At 39.7% G+C, this 16,868-nt stretch overlaps 1 protein-coding gene across 2 annotated transcripts in view; it reads left to right on the plus strand.

Annotated features, from left to right (window-relative positions):
* The window catches only part of GRM5 (glutamate metabotropic receptor 5), a 644,237-nt gene that overhangs the window by 291,868 nt on the left and 335,501 nt on the right, over window positions 1-16,868 (plus strand). The gene's annotated exons all lie outside the window — the stretch shown is intronic.

Genomic DNA, 16,868 nt, shown 5'->3' on the forward strand with positions numbered 1-16,868 from the left:
TTGATGGTTGTCATATCAGAGGTCTAACCCAAACATAGAAATCATATAAGCTCCTCCAGTGGTTTCTATCCTCACTAGCAAAGTTCTTGTTAGCCTTGATTTCTTATAAGTGAAGTGCCCTGAGTAGGGCTGGTGGATAAAATATGATACTCACTTTAATTTGAATGTCAGATTAAATTTAAAAAAAGAAACATTTGTTTAGTATCAACTATGTGCTGCTGGAGAACTCTTGACAGTCTCTTGGACAGCAAGGAGATAGACCAAACCAGTCAATCCTAATGAAGATCTGTCCTGAATATTCATTGGAAGGGCTAATGCTCAAGCTGAAGCTCCGATACTTTGGCCACCTGATGCGAAGAGCTGACTTATTGAGAAAGACCCTGATGCTGGGAAAGATTGAGGGCAAAGAGAGAGGAGGGCGGTAGAAAATGAAATGGTTGGATAGTATCCGATTAAATGGACATGAATTTGGGGAAACTCTATGAGATAGTGAGGGACAGGGAGGCCTGGCGTGCTGCCATCCATGAGGTCACATTGAGTCGAACACAACTCAGCAACTGAAGAACAACAAAACGCCAGATACACTTTTTAAAAATTGTCATTTTAATGGCATTCAGATTGAAGCCCCTATATTCTTATTTGCTAAATCTGGCAATTGTATAGCTCCCGAAGTTTTTGACATATTAACTGCGTGATACCTGGTCTCAATCAGTCCTGACTCAGGGAGCTTATCTGATGCGGTACCTTACGTGTCAGCAATGTTGTACTGTTTTCAAGGGACACATATTACCTTACTGGTTCCTCAGAGTTGTCCAGGTGTGTGGTCACTATCTTTACCACTCATTAACTTGTTTATTATCTCCTGGTTTCAATTTTCGAGTTTAAACAATGTTAATAACACCTACTTTGATGATGATCAGTTCTGTTTTAGGGAGTTTGTGCTATAAAATTAGTTGCTGACATAAGCTTATTTATTTTCCCCATTCCCACTCAATCACTGTATTCTTTTTCCTTGGAAATTTCCTTTTAGAAATTGTATGTTCAGTTTACCCTTATGATTGGGAGAAGACTATTTTAAGCAGAAAATAACATTTGTTTACTCTTTGTGAGTGATATTTTCTATAATATTTAGAGCAATAAATATTCGTGGGAGGCACTAAATCTTAGGGTTTAGAGAAACACTGGACTTTCCTGGTAGCTCAGCTGGTAAAAAAATCGGTCTGCAGTGCACAAGACCCCAGTTCGATTCCTGGGTCAGGAAGATCCTCTGGAAAAAGGATAGGCTACCCACTCGTATTTTTGCGCTTGCCTGGTGGCTCAGACGGTAAAGAATCTGCCTACAATGAGGGAGACCTGGGTTCATTCCCTGGGTTGAGAAGAGCCCCTGGAGGACGGCATGGTAACCCTCTCCAGTACTGTTGCCTGACAAATGCCGTGGACTGAGGAGCCTGGCGGGCTGTGGTCCCTGGGGGTTGCAAAGAGTCGGACATGACTGAGAGATAAGCACAGTGCTTTGACAAGTGGTTTCAAATATACATGGGATGAACTACATAAAACAAACTCCCTGACAGATAAAAGTACACAAATGATGGAATGAAACTTGTAACCTCTATACTCCTCTGCCATCACCCTAATTAGCTTGCTTAAGATCACAGAGCCAACACATGGGGAAACTGGGAACTTAAACTTGAGTCAGCTGGTTATAAAGACTTTTTGTAATGTGCCCCACAGTGAGAGAGTCCGACGTGAAGAAAATACATATGCTCATCACCTTCTTTTTTTCTGTTGGATATTCCACTGCCTTCATGATGAGGCTATTTACATGTAGTTCCCCAGTTATAAGAAATATATGAAATAATGTTCTTAATTTGAGAGTTTCTTTTCAGTGACTTGAGAATTTTAAAAACAGTGTTTTCAGGGAGTTTGGGGTTAAACTAATTAACAGTCTTTATACAGGAACAAACAGGCTATTCAGAGATAAAGGAAGTGTATTGTAAGTCTGTGTCTATTCTCCTCCATGGATACACAAGAACATTAATTAGTAAAACACGGATGCCAATAAACTCCACAGAACTATTTCTCATAAATCTTTGTGAAATGTGAAAAATAAAACTGTGTCCTGGCTGGTAGAATGAATTCATGTTTGAGGATCATATATCAAGGAACTTGATTAGTATTCGTGAACAGGGCTAGAACAGAATTCGGTGATTTCTGCTAAGCCAGTGGTTCATCCAGGAAGACTGAGAGATTAAGAAAAGGAAATGTTAAAATACTTAATTTTGATACCATTACAATTAGTAGTAGTCCTGAAGTCATATTTTAGAGTCCAGCATATCATGCTGACATCTAGGAGTGTCATTTTCCAGTCATTGTGTTGAAATGTGTTTTCAGAAGTCAGTCACCTCTTAATAAAGTGTAGGAAAACTTACTTTTTACTTAATAAAAGCTATTTCTCACAATTCCAGCTATTGGACTTTAAAAATTCATGCCATTCTATTTTTCTCTCCCTTTTAAAGTGGAAAAATTAAAATACTGCAAACACAGCATATAATTTTAGTATGTTTTCCATTCAATTCTTTGTGTGCCTGTATGTTCTTTCAAAAAGCTGTTTGCCCATAGTAAATACTCACTTTATGTAGCACATTTAAAATTATATGACCATAAAGTATTGAGATATATAGATATATCTCAGAGAACATATACAGTGTCTAATGACCAGATTTTCTCATATGTTGCTAATTTTTAGTGTTATAATTAGAAATTAGAAAATGATATCATTCCAAAATTTATTTTCCAGTAGAAAATTCAAATATCAGGTATGAGATAACAGGGCTTTAATATATATGTCCAAGTGCATTCCATATTTATATATAAAAAATGTGAAAATTAGTCACTCAGTCATGTCCAGCTCTTTGCAACCCCATGAACTGTAGCCTGCCCAGCTCCTGTGTCCGTAGAATTCTCCAGGCAAGAATACTGGTGTGGGTTGCCATTTCCTTTTCCAGTGGATCTTCCCTACCCAGGGATCAAACCTGGGTCTCCTGCATCACAGGCAGATTTTTTACCAACTGAGCCACTATATATATATATGCAATATAAATGACAGTATATAGTATATATATTGTAACAACCAATATAAATAAATAATATATATTAGGCAATGATATGCATATTATAGAATAAATAACCCAAAGCTATAAATTTACAATTGAATATTTTACCAAAATATATGATACAAAATGTCCAATATGACTTTTTTGAATTAATATCAGCACTCAACAAATGATAACAAATACTGAGAAATAAATGTTCTAACCTGTTGCAAGAGCTGCAGGGCAAGTGCTGCTGCTGCTGCTAAGTCGCTTCAGTCGTGTCCAACTGTGTGTGACCCCATAGACGGCAGCCCACCAGGCTCCCCCGTCCCTGGGATTCTCCAGGCAAGAACACTGGAGTGGGTTGCCATTTCCTTCTCCAATGCATGAAGGTGAAAAGTGAAAGGGAAATCACTCTGTCATGTCCGACCTTCAGCGACCCCATGGACTGCAGCCCACCAGGCTCCTCCGTCCATGGGATTTTCCAGGCAAGAGTACTGGAGCGGGGTGCCATTGCCTTCTCCGCATGGCAAGTGAGACATGGCTTTTAACTTCTTAGCACAAGTATATGCATTTCCTAACCTTTGAATTCTTAAAAATTAAAAGAAACTTTCTGCTTACTCTATTTTGGGATGCACTACCTAGAATTTACATATCAGATCTCTCTCTCAGCAACACAGTTGCTTAACAGCCTGATGGCCAATGATTGCCTGCAGTTTGCAGGTTTCTCAAAAAGGTGTCAGGCATCAATCAGTCCTGGCTCAGGAGCCTGGCACTGAGAGCTCACCAGAGTGGTGGCATTCTCTGGTCGTGGGTATGATTGATGGTAAATGTCACATTAGCCCTTGGCAGAGCAGGGAAGTGTTTCACATAACAATAGCAGAACAGTGCCATAATTGTCTTCCCAGATACTAAGTACTGGGGGTACCTGTGTCCTTATCTTGCCCCCCTAGAACACTAGCCTAGCCTTAATTGGCTCCTGTTTGAGCAAAAGTCCTCTAACAGTCTCCTTTTCCTGTCTCTTCATATTTCAAAATATCATGCTCACTGTAAACAGGACAATCTTTCTAAACTAAAATACACTGACAAGATTTTATTGAGTGAATATTAAAAGCTAAGCACAGTGTTCTGTTCTTTAAAGGGATCACTTATTTTTTTAATTAATTACTTAATTTTAATTGGAGGCTAATTACTTTACAATATTATAGTGTTTTTTGCTATATATTGACATAAATTATCTGTGGGTGTACATGTGTCCCCTATCCTGGGATCACTTCTTTAATCCTTACGGTAACTAACAAAGCAGGTTACGAGCTGGCTCTGAGTGCTTAGGTAACTCGCTTGTGCAGATGACTCTAAAAAATGGCAGATCTGATCATTGAATTTAGGTTTGTCTTATGTGATAGGTTTTTCTCTTTCTGATAATGTCATTTCTCTTGATGAGAAGTCCAGTGGCTTCCCACTGATGCAGGAAGAAAGAATTCAAACCCAGTTGCACACCCTCAGAGCTATGCATGATCTGCCTCTAAACTACACCTTTTCAAACCTTTCTCCACCGCTGGAAATGTGTGTGAACCCCATACATGTTTTACTTCCCTCCTTGCTTTTGTAAATGTATTCTCGCAGCTTGGAATAACCTTGCCGATTCTCTGCTTATTCAAATACTACATATTTCAGGATCCAAGTTCGCTTTTCCTTTAATTCCTTTGTTAATCGCTTTCTCCAAATCATTGTAAGACGTCCTCTGTACCTGAATTACAACTTTGTATTACCGTTATTCATTTATGTGTTGTACTCTTCCCACTAGACCATCAATTACTTGAAAGGAGAATTTACTTCCGACTCATCTCTGCATCTAACAGTGCCTGTCTTGAATGGGAGTGCAGATGCAGTTGGCCTGAACAAAAAAAGGCATGAATGAATGGATGCTGTGTCTTTACCTAAACAATCCAGTCATTTGATGATATAATTTCTTTCTTTCAGAAAATGTGGAGTGCAGATTTACCAATATGCTCCATTGTAAGGGGATTTTTAAAGGGTGCCTGGAGTTTTAGGAAAGTTCCTATAAGCGGTCGGCAAGTCTCATTTTCTCCATTCATCCATTTGTTCAGCTGGCAATTTTTGAATGCTGACTCTGTTCTGAAATTATGTTGGCAATGCAGGGACGTGAAAGTGAGAGTGTTGCTTAGTTGTAGCCGACTCTTTGTGCCTCCAGGGACTGTAGCCCGCCAGGCTCCTCTGTCCGTGGGATTCTCCGGGCAAGAATACTGGAGTGGGTTGCCATGCTCTCCTCCAGGGAATCTTCCCCACCCGGGGATGGAACCCAAACCTCCTGTGTCTCCTGCATTGGCGGGCAGATTCTTTACTGTCTGAGCCACGAGGGGAGCCCAGACAGATACAGAGATAAAAAGGCAATGTCTTTAACGCTGAGAGACTTACAGTCAAGGGACACATCAATGCCAGCAGGTAATTAGTACAGCATTTAAAATGCAGAGGTGGCTGAAAGGAAACAGAACTTTGGTTTGCTAAGCCAAGTCAGGGAAGACTTTACTGAAGTAATATTTGAAGAAAGTCTTGATGTGTTGAAGTTCCTTTAAGGTTTACACTCAGGGTACGTGCATGCGTGCTTAGTCACTCAGACATGTCCAACTCTTTGTAGCCAGGCTCCTGTGTCCATGGGATTTTTCAGGCAAGAGTACTGGAGTGGGTTGCCATCGCCTTTTCCAGGGGATCTTCCTGACCCAGGGATCGAACCCATGTTTCCTGTGTCTCCTGCCTTGAGAGTGCATTCTTTACCTGCTGAGTTATTGGGGAAGCCCCCTAGGATACAGTTTAGGGTAGGAAGGACAGGGAACAGAACTAGCCATTAATGGCCCTGCAGAGTAGTTGATATATTAGGACCATAAAATATTAAATCGATACAGGTCTGAGAATTTGGGTCGAGTGTCATAGGACACCAGACAGGTAGCCGGCAACACTTTATTTCCCTGGGAAAACTCAGGACAAGAGTGTTGAAGGTAACAGAGGGTACCAGAGTGGATGGATTTGACCCACATCATAAGTAGGCGTATATCCAACTCCATCTAAAGTAACCGTAGTAGTACTAACCGCAGAGCTGCGTTCTCTCCATCATCAGTCGCTTCCCAGGAGCTAGTTAGTGTTCACAGTGGAAGCCAACTGAAATGAGAGTGGACTTTGCATATTGCCTCCTTGGCTCCAGAGCTTAATTAGCTAGAGGCAGAGACCAAATAAATTAGAACTCATCTGTTAATAATTAAATTGACCATTAAAGTTAATGATTAATAGGATAATTAAAATTAATGGTTAGATTAATGTTGAAACAGCCAATGCATTCCCTCCAGAAAATTTAGAATAATACAGAGAACACTATTCCTGTTTTATAAATTCTGGTTGAATACATTATTGAGAATTCTGGAAATCCTGGGACTTCAAACTTACATTTGAAAGAAGTTTGTGGATCATCTTAGAAATACAGTTATTTATAGTAGTCTTGTTGAACACACGATTGAAAAATTTGAAAATTCTAGGACTTCAAACTTAGTTTTGAAAGAACTTTGTAGATCATCTTAGAAATGCCCTCTCCTTAAACCTACAGATTCAGAATCCCTGTGGAAGTACCTGGACATGTGTGTGTTAACAGAGTCCCACAGGTGATTTCTTTGTGCCTTCTTGGTTAAGAACCACCATCAAAATTCATTCTCTACATTGCACAGACGAGGAAACTGAGGTCCAGAGGGATTAAGTACATTGTTCAAGGCCATACAGCTAGTAAATGACAGACCTGGGATTTAAATTGTTATTTTTCTTTCCAGTGCTCTTGGCAGTACTTAGTAGCTGCCTCTGAAGGACTTCAACTCTAGAGACATGGGGAAGAACCAGCAAATCAAAACTAATGACAGGATAAAAACTCTGATCAGAAATTTTAAATGGCAGTGGCAATAATGCAGGAAAGCAAATAGAAGAGACTACTCCCAATGCTTCAGAGATTCCTTAACTAGAACAAAACAAGGTAGAGAGATGGATTCCCTCATGCAATAAGCATTTTGTTGTTGCTTTTGTTTAGTCATTAAGTCATGTCTGATTCTTTTGTGACCCCGTGGACTGTAGCCCATCAGGCTCCTCTGTCCATGGGATTTCCCAGGCAAGAATATGGAGTGGGTTGCCATTTCCTTCTGCAGGGGATCTTCCTGACACAGGGATTGAACTTGCGTCTCCTGCATTGGCAGGCAGATTTTTTACCGAGCCATGAGAGAAGCCCGTAATAAAATTTATTGAGCATTTATTATGTGTTGATTCCTGAGAACAGAGAGAAAGGAAATGCCAAGTGAAGAAGCCTACCTAGGCTTTCCTCTCTGGGGTTTTAGAGTTGTTGTTGTTGTTTTAATAAAAATATTTTTTACTGGAAGTGTAAAGATTGATAGATCAATAATATTCGATTTACCTTAAAATCTCTCTTTTGCATGAATCAAGCTGTGCAGGTGGTTAACCTGCCCAATTTTTCTGGAAACTAACAGAGTGTATTAAACAGCAGCAAAATTTTCTGTTTTCTATCAGTATAGAGAGAAATGCCAGCACTTATGAGCTGATACATTCAAAAGCTTGTGAAATAAAAAGAGAGCTTCAGGCTCCAGCTTCTTAATAAGCCACCTACCAACGGTTGCAATGGTCCCCATTAGGCCTCCACTGCATGCATTTACAGGGAAGACACTGGACAAACGAAAAAAAAAAAAAAAAACACTGGATTTATTGCAATTGAGCTTTCAGTATCAGCTTCAGTTTGGAATGTCTATTTTTTTTAATGAGCTGAGCTGGATGTCATAGAGCCTTAAAACCTAGACCAAATGCAGAAGAAATGTTATTCTTGGTCCTTTTGCTATCTCTGTATTCTTAAGTCTTGGTCCACGATCTCATCACTCTCATTGCAAAAGTTGAAAAAAAAATTCAAGGAAACCAAGGAAAAGGGAGAGAATTCATCCCCCTGAAGCTTAGAAGACTTATCCCCAGTCATCCTCCACTTTTCCTTTCTTCACAATTGTCCCTGCTTAGCCAACCAAGAGAACAGGTTTTCTGCAGCCTGAGGATATTCCTGGACCTTACCGCATCATGCACATGGCAGCAACGAGGGCAAGATTTTGCCTCTGCTTGGATACCAAAATCTCTGGCTCCTTTCGGCATAGCCCATGTGAGCTTTTCTCCTCGTGCAGATTATAAAATCCAGCTGAACTGTATATCTAGTTGACCTTTATAACCTGAATGGACTGTATATCTAGTGGGCTTCTCAGGTGGTAATAGTGGTAAAGAACCCGCCTGCCAATGCAGGAGGCATAAGGGACACGAGTTTGATTCCGGGGTTGGGTAGAGCCCCTGGAGAAGAGCAGCCCACTCCAGTATTCTTGGCTAGAGAATCCCATGGACTGAGGAGCCTGGCAGCTATGGTTTGTAGGGTCGCAAAGAGTCAGACTCAACTGAAGTGACTTAGCACACATACACATATATCTAGTAAGTGGCAAGACTTGAATTTAAGTCCAGAGCTAGGAAGCTCTGTCTCCATAGCCAGTGTGACTTTTATTTCACTACACTTACTCTCTGTGTGAAAGAAATCTAATTTTCCTATTTTTGATATACGGGTCTTTGGCCTACACCTTACTCTTTCCCTCATTATCTGCTTGCTATCCACCTTTGGTATATAAGAAAAAACTAATGAGGCTTGGAGAAGGCAATGGCACCCCCACTCCAGTACTCTTGCCTGGAAAATCCCATGGACAGAGGAGCCTGGTAGGCTGCAGTCCATGGGGCCGCTAAGGGTCGGACACAACTGAGCAACTTCACTTTCACTTTTCACTTTCATACACTGGAGAAGGAAATGGCAACCCACTCCAGTGTTCTTGCCTGGAGAATCCCAGGGACAAGGGAGCCAGGTGGGCTGCCGTCTATGGGGTCACATAGAGTCGGACACGACTGAAGTAACTTAGCAGTAGCAGTAATAAGGCTTTAGAGATCAATTCACAGAATTTAGGTTGGTTGGTATACTTAGAGAGCCCCAATTTTACTTCCAATAGGACCTGGATGAATATTACTTACAACGGATTTCTTTGCTAAGAACTACATTGGCCTCTGTCTTTACCGTGCGATGGTGAAGTTCTTCAATTTAACATGTGCAATGTCCTCTTTGAAAAAGGGGACCCAGCAGTCTGCAATATGGAGTAGTTTACTGCTGTGTTGATATACAAGTAGGAGTCCTCAATCCAAAGTTATAGAGGAAAATGTCCTTTTGCCAGATGCCCGCTATCTGCGTAACAACATCCTTTCTTATCCTCCACTTGCAAATATTATGTGTTTTAAGAAGCAAATAGAATTTAAAATCTTTCAAGTTTCTGGGAAACCCCCAAATCTGTGGATGTATCACTCTCAAATGTCAGAGTTGACAGATACGCCTTGAACTGCCATTCTCCCAGGACTATATAACGAGTACCTTTGGATTCCTCAGCAGAGCATCAGTACAGTTCAGTTGCTCAGTCGTGTCCAACTCTTTGCAATCCCATGGACTGTAGAACGCCAGACTTCTCGGTCAATCACCAAATCCTGGAGCTTATTGAAACTCATGTCCATTGAGTCGGTGATACCATCCAACCATCTCATCCTCTGTCATCCCCTTCTCCTCCCAACTTCAGTCTTTTCCAGCATCAGGGTCTTTTCTGATGAGTCAGTTCTTCCCATCAGGTGGCCAAAGTACTGGAGTTTCAGCTTTAGCATCAGTCCTCTCAGTGAATATTCAGGACTGATTTCCTTTAGGATAGACTGGTTGGATCTCCTTGCAGTCCAAGGGACTCTCAAGAGTCTTCTCCAACACCACAGTTCAAAAGCATCAGCTCTTTGGTGCTCAGTTTTCTTTATAGTCAAACTCTCACATCCATATATGACTACTGGAAAAATCATAGCCTTGACTAGATGGACCTTTGTTGGCAAAGTAATGTCTCTGCTTTTCAATATGCTGTCTAGGTTGGTCATAGTTTTTCTTCCAAGGAGCAAGCATCTTTTAATTTCATGGCTGCAGTTACCATCTGCAGTGATTTTGGAGCCCCAAAAATAAAATCTCTCACTGTTTCCACTGTTTCCCCATCTATTTGCCATGAAGTGATGGGACCAGATGTCATGATCTTGGTTTTCTGAATGTTGATTTTTAAGTCAACTTTTTTATTCTCTTCTTTCACATTCATCAAGAGGCTTTTTAATTGTTCTTCGCTTTCTGCCATAAAGGTGGTGTCATCTGCATATCTGAGGTTATTGATATTTCTCTCAGCAGTCTTGATTCCAGCTTGTGCTTCATCCAGCCAGGTATTTTGCATGATGTACTCTGCATAGAAGGTAAATAAGCAGGGTGACAATATACAGACTTGACGCACTCCTTTCCCGATTTGGAACCAGTCTGTTGTTCCATGTCTGGTTCTAACTGATCCTTCTTGACTTGCATACAGTTTTCTCAGGAGGCAGGTCAGGTGGTGGTATTCTCATTTCTTTTGAATTTTCCAGTTTGTTGTGATCCACACAGTCAAAGGCTTTGACATAGTTAATAAAGCAGAAGTAGGTGTTTTCTCTTGCTTGTTCGAAGATCCAACAAATGTTGGTAATTTGATCTCTGGTTCTTCTGCCTTTTCTAAATCCAGCTTGAACATCTGGAAGTTCACTGTTCATCTATTACCGAAGCCTGGCTTGGGGAATTTTGAGCATTACTTTGCTAGCATATGAGATGAGTGCAGTTGTGCAGTACTTTGAACATTCTTTGGCATTGCCTTTCTTTTGGATTGGAATGAAAACTGACCTTTTCCAGTCCTGTGGCCACTGCTGAGTTTTCCAAATTTGCTAACCTATTGAGTGCAGCACTTTCACAGCATCATCTTTTAGCTCAATTGGAATTCCATCACCTCCACTACGTTTGTTCATAGTGATGCTTCCTAAGGCCCACTTGACTTCACATTCCAGGATGTCTGGCTCTAGATCAGTGACCACACCATCGTGATTATCTGGGTCATGAAGATCTTTTTTGTATAGTTCTTTTGTGTATTCTTGCCACCCCTTCTTAATCTCTTCTGCTTCTGTTAGGTCCATACCATTTCTGTCCTTTACTGTACCTATCTTTGCATGAAATGTTCCCTTGGTATCTCTAATTTTCTTGAAGAGATCTCTAGTCTTTCCCATTCTATTATTTTCCTCAATTTCTTTGCATTGATCACTGAAGCAGGCTTTCTTATCTCTCCTTGCTATTCTTTGGAATTCTGCATTCAAATGGGTATATCTTTCCTTTTCTCCTTTGCTTTTCAATTCTCTTCTTTTCTCAGCTATTTGTAAGTCCTCCTCACTCAACCATTTTGCCTTTTTGCCTTTCTTTTTCTTGGGGATTTCATTTCTTTTTCTTTCTTCTTGGGGATCATCTTGATCACTGCCTCTTATACAATGTCATAAACCTTGAACAGCAGAGCATACTAGAGACATATGTCATATACCAGTAGAAGCAGTCTTAAATATTGAATTTTATATACAGTGGATATCATATATGAATGACATGTCCTTTAAAAGCCAGACCATGGTTAAAAGCCCTCTGCCAATACACACATCCCTTCCATTCATGTAACAGTTTGCTCTTAATAAAAGTATTTTTAATTCCAGCCTTCCCTGTTGATTCAGATGGTAAAGAATCCGCCTGCAATATGGGAGACCTGGGTTTGATCCTGGGTTGGAAAGATCCCCTGGAGGAGAGCATAGCAACCCACTTCAGTATTCTTGCCTGGAGAATCCCCATGGACAGAGGAACCTGGCAGGCTACAGTCCGTGGGCTTGCAGAGTTGGACCTGACTGAGCAACTAAGCACAGCACAGCACAGCATTTTTAATTTCAGATGTTTCACATTTGATCCTCATGGCTAAACTGGGAAGTAGAATTGTTGTTCAGTCACTAAGTCATGTCCAAATCTTTGTGACCCTATGGACTGCAGTGCACCAGGATCCCCTGTTCTTCAGTATCTCCCAGAGTTTGCTTAAATTCATGTCCATTGCATTGGTGATACCATCCAACCATCTCATCCTCTGTCACCCACTTCTTCTCATGCCCTCAATATTTTCCAGCATCAGGGTCTTTTCCAATGAGTTGGCTCTTCACATCAGATGGCTAGCAGGTATCATTTTTTCAAGTTAATAGGTGAGGAATATGTTGCTCAGGGTACTTAAGAGTCTTGCCTAAATTCTTACTTTCAGGGAGTGGTACAGATGAGACTTAAATCCAAGGCTCCTAACGATGAGAGTCTACTCTATCATGTCATGATATCCCTTGGTTAATCCATTGAGTAGTCCTCTCATCACTAGTTATAATAGGGAAAAAGCATTCATTCATTTATGAACTATTTACCAAGTACCTGCTATATTCTGGACAGTATTATTGGTACTGGGGATTCAAGGTGAATAAAATATGATCCTTATTCTCAAGAACACCTACTTTTCAATGACAGTTAAATAAATAGATGATTATGTTTTGCAAGTAATGTAACAAAAGTTTTTTAAAAGAGGACATTATAACCACAGAATATTGTATAACTCTGCCTGGGATGATGTGAAAATGATTTGATGTGATATAATCTCCTTTTGTCCAGATAATTCCATGACCCACAGAACCAGCAGTGCTTTAGTTTAGGAGTCCTCTTAGATCAGAACTGTACTAATTTGGGGATTAGGAGATTTGATTTTGAAGAACTAATTTACAGAGTGACTTTGGCAACTTTTTCCTCTTTGAGGACTCAATTTCTTCATCTGTGAAATGAAAGGATTAGCTAAATGATAGGTAAGTTCCTTTCCTGCCCCCAAGGTTTTATTTTATTTTATCTATTTTGCTTTTCTCACAGTTGTGCATCAACTCTCTGTAGGACTGTTTTCAGAAATTGCTTCTTAGGATTTTTTCAAGTAGGAACTCATTCATGATGTCAGTGTCTCTTTTCACTGGGAGGTTGGCTCTGATTCCCATTGTCTCTCGACCCACAGAGTGTGTTGTTTGCCAGGAGGTCTGGGACCAAAGCCCAGACATTTTCAGTTGGGGTTACTGATAGGGACTTCTCTACATTATCCAGGATTTGGTTTGAGCTGGGCACTTTCTAAACTATTCTTGCCACTCTTGTTTCTGTAGATAAAGGATAAGAAAACGTGGGTTGAGAGCTCTTTTGACTTCTTTTATCCTAAAACTACTGTGATTATAGGTAAACAAGAGAGCCAGCATGGTTCCTGAGAAACCCAGGGCAGGTGGCCATACATGTCCATATGCAAACTGAGACTGAAACCACATCTGTTTTCCATTAAAGGTGCTGAGTGTCGTATTTTATGTTTGGAGTGTCTTTATGGTATGCGCTTCTAATTATTTATTTCACTTTCTGTTTATCCATATCCATAACAACATCACTCCCTCAAAAAAAAAAAAAATAGGACTAGGGACTTCCCTGGCAATCCAGTGGTTAAGACTCTGTGCTTCAACTGCCAGAGACAGGGGATCAAACCCTGGTCAGGGTACTAAGATCCTACGTGGCCAAAAAGAAAACAAAAACAAAAAAGAAATAGAACGAATAATTTCAAATTTATACTTAAGAATTTCCCATGTACATATGTATGAATATCATTGTTTATCATATATGTAATATATGTAATTCTCTTGGAATATACATTCACATGAACTTTTATGAAAATGAGATCACACTAAAATACATTGCTCTGTAGTTCCTAATTACTGCTGAAGAATTTCCATGGTAAATGGTTAGTTTTAAATGTTCACTTTAAATCTTCATAAAGAATTTAGAAAGTCAATATGAAAATTTAGGTTTCATCAAATTATAAACATAAATATATAAACATAAATGTAATGAATATTCTCATATGAAAAGATGCAGACAGTTTGAAGACCAGTTTCTAACAGCGTACTGAATTAAAGACTACTTACTTTTTAGAACTCATATGAGCATTACCAATTTGCCCTAAAAAACGACATTTAAGTCTCTGTTTCCACATCTTTGTTTACACTGGATACTGAACAGCAATTAATTTTAGGGAAAAATAAAGCCTCCTTTTTTTTTTAACATTATATCTTTCTCATTTACTATACATGCAGAGCTATCTTAGAACAAGTGTCAAGATTTCACCTTTTATTCCACTTGAGTCGTCTTGAGTTTTTCATACAGGATAGGTTCCACATTGTATTTTTTCATAGTTTATAAGATTAAGAAAGAGCACTGAATCACAACTTTGACTGAAAAGCCAGGATTTTAAATCCCAGCTCCTTCGTAAACAGCCCTATCTATAAAACAACTGCTGTTCTGTTTCTCAGTCATATCCGGCTCTTTGAGACCCCATGGATTGCAGCACGCCAGGTTTCCCTGTCCTTCACTATCTCCTGGATTTTGCCCAAATTCATGTCCACTGAATCGATGATGCCATCCAACTGTCTCATCCTCTGTTGCCCCTTCTCCTCCTGCCCTCAGTCTTTCCCAGCCTCAGGGTCTTTTCCAGTGAGTCGTCTCTTCGCATCAGGTGGCCAAAGTATTGGAGCTTCAGCTTCAGCACCAGTCCTTCCAATGAATATTCAGGAGTGATTTCCTTTAGGATTGACTGGTTTTTATCTACTTACTGTCCAAGGGACTCTTAAGTGTCTTCTCCAATACTACAATACAAAAGCGTTAGTTCTTCAGCACTCAGCTTTCTTTATAGTCCGACTCTCACATCCATACCTGTGAAAGTGAAGTTGAAAGTGAAGTTGCTCAGTCGTGTCTGACTCTTTGTGACCCCGTGGACTGTAGCCTACAAGGCTTCTCTGTCCATGGGATTTTCCAGGCAAGAATGCTGGAGTGGGTTGCCATTTCTTTCTCCAAGGGATCTTCCAGACCCAGGGATCGAACCCAGTTCTCCAGCATTGTAGGTGGACGCTTACTGTCTGAGCCACTACTGGAAAAATTATAGCTTTGACTATATGGACCTTTGTTGGCAAAATGATGTCTCTGCTTTTTAGTATGCTGTCTAGGTTGGTCATAGCTTCTCTTCCAAGGAGTAAGTGTCTTTTAATTTCATGGCTGCAGTCACCATCAGCAGTGATTTTGGAGCCCAAGAAAATAAAGTCTGTCACCATTTCCCTTTTTCCCCATCTATTTGCCATGAAATGATGGGACCATGTTAATACTTTACAACACTGTATGCTTTTAAAAACTTGCATATTTACTTTCTCATTTATTTGTGTACCAGTGTTACTAAAACTGTAGGAAAGATGTGACATTTAAAGATAAAAAGTTCACTTTTGTTGAACAGAGAATGGATTTAATGATGTGAGATGAAGAGTGCTGTTTTCTTTCCTACCTGGACAGTCACCCGATACTGACTAACTTTCCATGTAAGTTTTTCTTTAAAGTGAGCTGCATTTTAAAATGTTTTTGATTTGCTACAGGTTCCTGCTCATTCACTCCATAGAACTACATTCTGTGTAACATACTAAATTTAAGGTCAAGGATTTCTAGCTTCATACACAGTACCTTGTACATAATAAATGTTCAGTAAAAGTCTTTGGAATGAGTGGATGGAAGATAGTAAGACATAGTACCTACCTCAAATGATTTTTCAGGAAGTTGATGAGAACTGAAGGAAGAAAAGTTAATTAAATGATGTTGTCATAGTCAATGATAAGACTGAGAGCAGAGTTGAAGGCTACCTGACACTAATTTAGTGGAAAGAGAGCATTTAAGTGGCAGAAAAAAAATTCCATCAGAAGTTGATATGGACCTGGGATGTAAGGCCTGAATAAGAGTTTGTGATTGGCTAAGTGAGAGAGGAAAGAGCAGGCAAGAAAGGAAATGGGATTTCAGTGAGTGAGAGAAGCACAGGATAAAAAGTTATGAAAAAACGCTAACGCACTTTTTGGCCAACCCCATATTATAAAATGCATAGAAGGAAAGAACGGCATGGTAGCTTATCATATACCATGATATTTTAGGTTCATTATTTTCTATACTTTAGTCATATCACCAGTTAAAAGATAAGTAGGGCCATGGGCAAGGCAAGAAAGAGAGCATGCTTGTATGTTTATGTTAACAACAGCAATTCAGGAAACTATTCATTTAAGTATATACTATAAATTATACTTTTAAAATCAAGATAGGATTATCGGTATCTTGACATGTGGCTCAAACGTCTTATACCATACTAGGCTCCTGCATTGTAGCAAGCAGGAGAATCAAGAACATGTAAAACCTACTTTAAAAGCCAAAAGGGAGAGTCTCTTATCAACGTTGTGAAATTAGTGTCCCTTGATTTATTAAGTTTTAGATTTGGTGGATCACAGTGCTTTGGATATGGTCTCAAACAAATCTTAAAAGAATTCAATGGTTAGACCCTCCAGATTGCTTAGATCACTTAAGACACACTTGTTATATTTGGCATTTCTCAGGAATTAGATCTTTGATTTTTTTTTAACTGACTTGATAATGAAAACCTCCCTCTTCTCATGTTGAACACCTAAATTTTGCAGAAATGATGTTCATGCCACAGGAATTAATTTGGCATTCATTAATTCAATAGAAAACATGTTTTGGTTGCCTACTCTGTACCAAGAAGTAATCAAGATTCTAAGAGTGTCATAAAATTATGCCCCTTTCCTGAATGTATGGGTATACTCTCTTTCTACCTAAGCCATCAGGAAAAGCGATGCAGGCACCTGTTATATTCTGCCTCTTTTCCGTGTTTCATG

The sequence above is a fragment of the Ovis aries genome, chromosome 21 (genome assembly GCF_016772045.2).
Source record: "Ovis aries strain OAR_USU_Benz2616 breed Rambouillet chromosome 21, ARS-UI_Ramb_v3.0, whole genome shotgun sequence".
Classification (NCBI taxonomy): domain Eukaryota; kingdom Metazoa; phylum Chordata; class Mammalia; order Artiodactyla; family Bovidae; genus Ovis; species Ovis aries.